The sequence below is a fragment of the Macaca nemestrina genome, chromosome X (genome assembly GCF_043159975.1).
Source record: "Macaca nemestrina isolate mMacNem1 chromosome X, mMacNem.hap1, whole genome shotgun sequence".
Classification (NCBI taxonomy): domain Eukaryota; kingdom Metazoa; phylum Chordata; class Mammalia; order Primates; family Cercopithecidae; genus Macaca; species Macaca nemestrina.
This window is the reverse complement of record NC_092145.1, coordinates 37,543,633-37,551,929: the sequence shown is the minus strand read 5'-3', so window position 1 is coordinate 37,551,929 and position 8,297 is coordinate 37,543,633. Positions and strand designations below refer to the sequence as shown.

General features: G+C 38.4%; 1 pseudogene; it reads left to right on the top strand.

The window, feature by feature from the left end:
- The first annotated feature begins 5,252 nt into the window (after positions 1–5,252).
- Positions 5,253–5,752, top strand: LOC105468376 (large ribosomal subunit protein uL11 pseudogene; annotated as a pseudogene).
- Positions 5,753–8,297: the final 2,545 nt, after the last annotated feature.

The window sequence follows — 8,297 nt, the reverse complement described above, 5'->3', positions numbered from 1 at the left end:
GTATTCAGCCAATTCCTATATAAATGTTCTTTTACCTCCAGGGAGATGACTATAAATATGAATGGTGCTTTAAACTATTAAATGTTAATATGCTTAGCTCATTAAATCTTCTTAGGAATAATCTGCAGTAAGGGAGGGTCTATTAACATTCATATGCCTATCTGTATATCTGCCAGAGGCATATGTGGTATCCAAAGAAGTATGGAGTAAGTCTCAACCAGAGCACAGCCTGAGTATGAATGCTGCTAAGTGGTACACCTGCTGCCAAGGGGAGCCAGCCAGTCCCAGATGTGAGTAACATGGAGGAGCACTAGAGTGCTGAATATGAGAGTCATGGTGGATCGGGCCTCTTGAAAGAAACTGTCTGCAACATGTGAAAAAGAAACTGGGAAAAGGAGGAATGGGCTACAACTTGGATTATCCTTACAGGATATTCTTATTTTTCAAAATACCTCTAGATCCTCACAATTTTTAATTATTAAATATTAGATACCTACAATAGAATGTCTGTAATGTGTATGCAAATTATAAAGTATAGCCATAATACCTGTAAACCCAATGTCCGTCAAGGAGATAACAGAGTTCTGCTTTTGGCCTCTGTATTCCGGCCAAGTCTGTTATTTGGTTTTGATTTGGGGCTAGGTCTTTGGAAAGCTGAATAGCCAAGCCCACATCAACATCCTTTCGGTTTCCCTGAACTTGTGCATGATCAGAGAACAACATTTGGAATTATTATATCAAAATATCAAAATATTCAGCTTCAAATGTAAGCATTCCAGATGATAATTGGACTGAAAATTGCCTCTGTTCTCTAGATGTCAAAATTCTCAATCACTTGGAGCATAAATACACATCTATGCAGGAGTAAAATGCTGCACTAATAAATAATGATTGAGGAAGCTGTTAAATTTATGTACAAGCACAATGACTATGCACATCAAGTAGGTAAATTAACAGGGGATCCTAGCTACTCAGAGGCTGAGACAGGAAAATCACTTGAAGCCAGGAGTTCAAATCTAACCTGGGCAACATAGCGAGACCCTATCTCTTAAAAATGAACAGTAGGCAAATAGATTGAGAGTTAGTATAAATAATTTAAAAGAGTGTGTTTACTTGATAACTATATGAAAAAATTATATACTTTTCAAGCTAATAAATGTTCATAAAAATTACATAATAATTCCAGAGCAAATAGTATAGATTAGGTTGGATAGTAATTCAAATATTTTTTATTTGTTTGATGTACTTGTGTTTCCCACATGACACAACATCATCTTTAAGGAGTGAATTTAATTTCAAGTATCTAATTCCATATAGGCCATAAATAAGACTTTTAAGGAAAAGTCCCATTTGAGGCCTTAGTATTTTGTGAGGATGAATTAAAAATCAGCATTGTTGCCTCTAAGTTTCACAAGGAGGAAAATTCCAAAATCATTTATAACTACATCCATGACAAATCGTCTTCAACTATATACGTAATAGAGAATATACAGAGTATAACAAAAATGAAAATATTAAAGAAAATTGAAGCACCCTAAAAATAGCTTGGTTCTGTAGTGACCTCAGTTGACAGTGAGCATCTATTTAGTTTCATAAGTGTGTAGGTCAGTGTCCACAGGAGCAATCTAACAGTTAACAGTGTTAGAAAAAAAAATTGTTCCTATACTGAAGGTAAAACTAAAACAACTGGGATATTAAATGGCTTAATAATGGAAGTATAGCAATAATACATTTTTTAAATGAAATTTCAGACTTGTTCTATCTCAGAAGTTCATTCTACAATGATGATATTTGGTTTGGGCTGAATATTACACTAGACCTTTTAGTATTTTGTATTTGTCATTTCTTCATTGTTTTTTATTGCTTTACCACGTGTATTGCTTAGCTTTGCTCATAATTGAATGTTCCATTTTTAATTTTTAAATATATATTTGTGTGTGTGTGTATATATGTGTGTGTATATATATACACACACACATATACATACATACATATAATTTTTTTGAGACAGGGACTTGCTCTGTTGCCCAGGCTGGAATGCAGAAGTGCAACCATGGCTCACTGCAGCTTCGACCTCCCAGCCTCAAGTGATCCTCCACCTGAGATCCTCCCACCTCAGCCTTCTGAGTAGCTGGGACTACAGACGTGTGCCACCATGCCTGGCTAAATTTTTTTTTTTTTTTAATAGAGACAAGGTCTCCCAGTCTGAACTTTCTACAGATGATATTATACTACATGAAACATTCTGGATGTTGACACTGGAGGTGAAATTGCTTTTTTCACTCAATATTATGTTTATGAGATTTGTTTTCTTTCCTACATCATGTTTCATCTTATGTTTATGCGTAAATTTATTTATCTATTTTCTGTCAATGGACATCAGTGTTGAACATCGAGGCTGTTTATTTCTCTATTTTTACTATTATTATCAAAGCTGCTCTAAATATTTGTGCCCATGCCTCTTTATTTACATGTACAAGAATTTCTCAGGAGTATTCCCTGGAGTCGAACCATTGGGTTGTAGAGGACGTACATCTTCACTAGACAATACCAAAGTGTTTTTGAAAGTGGTAACACTAATTTATACTCTAACCACGGTATCCATACCTATTCTTTCCATGTAACTTCACAGCAATCTTGTGACAATACTAAGGTTTACAGGGAGAAAGGACCTGGGATTGTGAAATAAGAATTATTATAGGTGCCAGAAGGCCTGCTTTGGGTTCTGCTACTAACTTGCTGTGGAACTTTAGATAAGCGGCTTCACTTTTCTGGGCCTCAATTTATTTACCTCTCAAATGAAATGTTTGGGTAAGGAAATCATTGTGAACTTTCTTTCAGTTCCAAAATTATCTTATCTCTAGTTTACAGTTGAGAACACTAAAGCACAAAATGATTTGCTCTGGCCAAAATATAGCATATCGGCAGAACTCAAGTTCCTCATATGTGAAGGGAGGCTAGACAATATGATCTTGGATAGCACTTCCTATTTTATAGTTCTTCTGCAATAGTCCATAATTTCAGAGCCAAGGTTAATCACCACGCATCGCATTAACTGATCTATTACTACAAACATTAATTAAGTACATTCTATGTGCAAGTAAAACATTATAGATACCAAGGAGAGAATGGGACATGTCCCTTGCCTTTCAGGAGCTAACAATATAACACAGGAGACAGGTGGGTAAACCAAGACCTATCCCACTATAGTGAGACAAGTGCTATGATGCAAATGTGCACACACCATGGTAGAAAAGAATACTAGTTGAAGGAAGTAATGCTTGAATGGCATTTTGAAAGGCGAGTTATCTAGATGATGGAGCAAAGTCTCCAGAACTTATCCCATATTATAGGTTACTGACTGTCAGCCCTCTGAAATGTAATTTCTGTGAGGTCTCAAATTGGACTTTGCCTGCCTTGTTCTTTGCATTTTTCCAAGCATCTAGTGCAGCGCTTGGTGCAGCGTAGTCTCTCAATAAATAGTTGTAAAATGAATGAAGAGTAATAGTACCTTATCATCCTAAAACATGTAATAGTTTACAAAAATGCTACTCTATACATTATTGTAATTGATCTTATCAGGTCCTTTTGGTACAAGCAAAACACATGGGATTGAAAAATGGTCCCTCAAATGGTAAGCATGAAAAGAGATTTTTAAAACACCTGATAAAGTTGTTGTTGTTATTTTAACTATACAAATCTGTTCTTAGCAGAAGATGTTTCTTATATATGAGGAAAAATTAAATCTGAAATGAGGAAAAAAAACTCTCTGAAACATAGTATCCTCCATCATTCCTGATTGCCAAAACAACTATCTCCTATTAAATGCATGAGGCACTCTCTTCCATATTACTTCCCTCCCTCTTTTGCCTGTATATGCTCAAGAAATCAGAAAACAGATGTAGGACTAATTGCTATGAAAAATCAATTCCTGTCGTTTTCTATTTTTATCATGACAATGAATGTTGGATTGTTGTATCTGAATACAAGAATGGGTATTGTTCATGCAGAAGAAATCAGACATGAAACAAAGAGCAGCTCTGTATAAAGAGTGGAGTTGAACATTTCTGAACTACTTCAGAAGTACTGCCTGAGATACCTCTTCAGTGTCTCATTCCTATTAATACCTTATTTTCCTACAAACTGAACTGCTGCTTCAGAGCTATATTTTGAGACAATTATTCCAGATCTTGGCAAAGACCCAATCTGGGTCTCTGAGAATCTACAAAGGGGTTGGCAAAGAGTAGAGGCGGTGAGACTGCTGTTTCCCCAATCTAAATAGAGTCATTTGGTTACTTTGTCTCTTAGCACCTGTGTTCCCTCAGGTGCTAAGACCTTTATCACAATAAAGCTCTAGTTCACCCAAAGGTTAAGTTCTAAAATCAGCATATGGAGTAAGAGTCAAGATTACTATTAATAACCACTTAAATCTCCCATAAAATAGCATATAGTTGGTTTGTGAGTACTACCTTGTATGTAAATGTATTCTGCGAACAGGAATATTCTGTATATAATAAGTTACATAGGGAAAATATAACTTTCCATATTTTAACTACATAAAAAGGAGGGTGTTCAGAACAGAAATCACAGAAGTGCACCTATTCTGTTACTCTGTTTATTGGTGTAATTATTTAATGCTTATCACTCCCACTAGTCTTCTATCTCCACAAAGCCAGGAGACATATCTGATTTTGATGGTTTCTGTATCCTAAATGCCTACCTCAGCTGTGCTCAATAAATAGATGTCAACTGACTGACTTAAAGTTGAAATGGGAGGACACAGTCAGGATAAAAGATTCATTTCAGAACCAGGCTGTTCTGCCACCATAGTGACCTCAATGATGACAATGTGTCCTATGAGCTGTTGGGCCCTAAAGATCACCCTGCTGGTTAGCAACACTCCAGCTAGCTTCTATAGCACTCTGCTTCCTTCCTGCCAGCCTGAGAGGTGGACCAGAAGGAGATCTGCAATGGGTGGCATGTGTACACTAAAGGCCAAAGGCCAAATGATAATCATTTAACTACAGTTATTTCTAACTTGGGTTAATAAAAGTGTGGACTTTTATTATTTTATAAATTTAGCCTGCAATTTTACTTTGAGAATTTCTATGTTTACTGTTTTTAATCACTGCTACATGTGAATTTTATCATTTCAGAAAGGTACCCCTTCAGTTTCCAGCTCAGAGAAGGCCAAGGTACAACCTTCTTCAGTCATCCTGAATCTGGGCTCATCTAACACCAGCTACCTCATCATGCCACCTAAGTTCAACCCCAATGAGATCAAAGTCATATACATGAGGTGCACTAGTAATGAAGTCGGTGACACATCTGCCCTGACTCCCAAGATCAGCCCCCTGGATCTGTCTCCAGAACAAGGTTGGGTATGACATCACCAAGGGAACTGGTGACTGGAAGGGTCTGGGGATTACAGTGAAACTGACCATCAGAAGAGACAGGCCCAGACTGAGGCAGTACCTTCTGTCTCTGCCCTGGTCATCAAAGCCCTCAAGGGACCAGCAAAAGACAGAAAGAAACAAAAAGCGTTAGACACAATGGAAATATCACTTTTGATGAGATTATCAACCTTGCTGGACAGATGTGGCACTGATCTTTAGCCAGAGAACTCTCTGGTACCATTAAAGAGATCCTGGGGACTTCCCAATCTGTGGGCTGCAATGTTGATGGCTGACACCACCATCATGACATCATAGAGGACGTTAACAGTGGTACAGTGGAATGCCCAGCTAGTTAAGAAGTACAAAGGAAAATATTTCAATAAAGAATCATTTGACAACCAAAAAAAAAGGTGGGGGGAGGGCAGATAGTACTCTTGCTCAGGCCTTAACAAGATCTAGAAAAATGACAGATAATCTGCTCCCATCTGTCAGTTAGGTTTCATTGCACTGACAACCTCAGCTAGCATCATGGACCATGAAGAAACAAGCTGAAAACACACAGGAGGGAAAACCTGAGACTTTTTTTTCTAGGCATGTAATAAACACATACAAATAAAATGCCTTGATAGACCAAAAAACAAGGGAAATGGGATTATGAATGAGCTTTATTTTCCTTCTTATATTTTCCTGTGTTTTTTATAAGTGTTCTATAATGATTATATGTTTTTTTAAATCAGAAGAAGGCCAGATGCAGTGGCTTATGCCTCTAATCCTGGTACTTTGAAAGGCTGAGGGAGGAGGATCAATCGAACTCAGGAGTTCAAGACCAGCCAGGGGAACATAGCAAAACTCTGTTTCTACAAAAAATAAAAATAAAAATAATTAGCTGGGCATGGTGGCATGTTCCTGTAGTCTCAGCTACTTGGGAGGCTGAGGTGGGAGACTTGCTTGAGCCCAGGAGTTTTAGGCTGCGGTGAGCTGTGATGGTGCCACTGCATTCCAGGCTGGGTGACAGTGAGACCATCTCTAAACATGAAAAAAGAAAAGAAAAAAAAGATTGTGAAAAAGAAAAGTTAAGAGACACTGAAAATCTAACTGTGATTATACTATTTTAATTGTGTAAAGATGCTACTTGATTATTTCTAACTTGGGTCAATAAAAGTCAGTCTCTCCCAATTAGTACTTTTTTTGAGACAAAGTTGCAAATTGCACTCTGATCACGCAACCATCTCTTGACTTAAGTTTGTCTTGCATTTCATTCACCACCTTGAAATAAGTACGGTTTCTAGGATGTTATAAATGAGAGGCTTAGTGAGCGTCAGTGAAGAAAGAGACCATGGCCAGGCGCAGTGGCTCACTCCTGTAATCCCAGCACTTTGGGAAGCTGAGGCAGGCAGATCACCTGAGGTCAGGAGTTCAAGACCAGCCTGACCAACATGGAAAACCCTGTCTCTACTAAAAATACAAAATTAGCTGGGTGTGGTGGCACACACCTGTAATCCCAGCTACTCAGGAGGCTGAGGCAGGAGAATCACTTGAACCCGGGAGGCGGAGGTTGCAGTGAGCCGAAATCACACCATTGCACTCCAGTCTGGGCAACAAGAGCAAAACTCCAAAAAAAAAAAAAAAAAAGAAAAGAAAGAAAGATAGGAAGGAAGGAAGGAAGGAAGAGGCAGAACAGCCACGCTGCTTATTTCCATACATTTCAAGTGTGACTACCACCTTCTCACCAACCACCCCTTAACTTTTAGCATATTGACATTCTTTTTTTTTTTTTAAACAGGGTCTTGCTCTGTGGTCCAGGCTGGAGTGCAGTGGTGCAATCTCGGCTCACTGCAACCTCCGCCTCCCAGGTTCAAGTGATCCTCCCACCTCAGCCTCCCACGTAGCTGGGACCACAGGCATGTGCCGCCACACCCACCTAATTTTCATATTTTTAGTAGAGACGGGGTTTCACCATGTTGGCCAGGCTTGTCTCAAACTCTTGACCTCAAGTGATGTGCCCACCTTGGCCTCCCAAAGTGCTGGGATTACAGGCATGAGCCACCACACCCAGCCTAGTTACATAGATCATTTCCTTGCAAATTTAGCTACCATTTGTATAATCCACATTCTTCAACTGCATTCTATAAATGCAAATACATATGAGGAGAAATAAGGAAGTAACTGAATCACACAGGTAAAAAGTCATGGAACAGTTGTAGCTTCCTCATCTTACCTCAGGTCAAGCACTGGCATGATACATATACATCCTTTTAGAGATAAGGTTAATTTCCTTTATATGCCTCGAACCCCATTGAATTAGAGAACTACTGTATTGTAGTTTAAAAGTAAAGGAATGGGTTTAGATGGAATGCAATATCATGGGAAGCACACTGGGCTGACCTCAGTTCTGAGCTCCGCTACCAAGTAAGATTTTGGGTTAAATGTTAAATTAGAAAGTTGAAATAAAAGAACTCCATAGGCCATTTGAGTTCTAAAATTTCATTATTTTTCAGATCCTAAACTGTGAGCATACCACAATATGTTAAGTGACAGCTCTTTGTTAGCAAATATTTTTTTTTTCTCTAGCAGCACTGGGAGTTTTGCATGATGTCTATAACTCACATCATTCTGGCATCTATCTAAATATTCCTACTAGTGAAACATAAACCTCTTGTAGTCTGTGGTAGATTGGGCATGTAGCTGTATTATCTTCATCTGTGATCCACTTATGGCTACTTAATTCTACCAGGTGAAGCTGAGTCAACGCTCTGACACGGGTCTTCCAAGGTACACCTAGGTCCTGCGTCTAAAATTAAGCTGGAAAAACACTACTCAGTGCAATTCCAACTCACTATCTAGCACAGACTGAGAGCAACGATGTCACTTCATTTAAGACGAAACAAAACTTTGTAAATC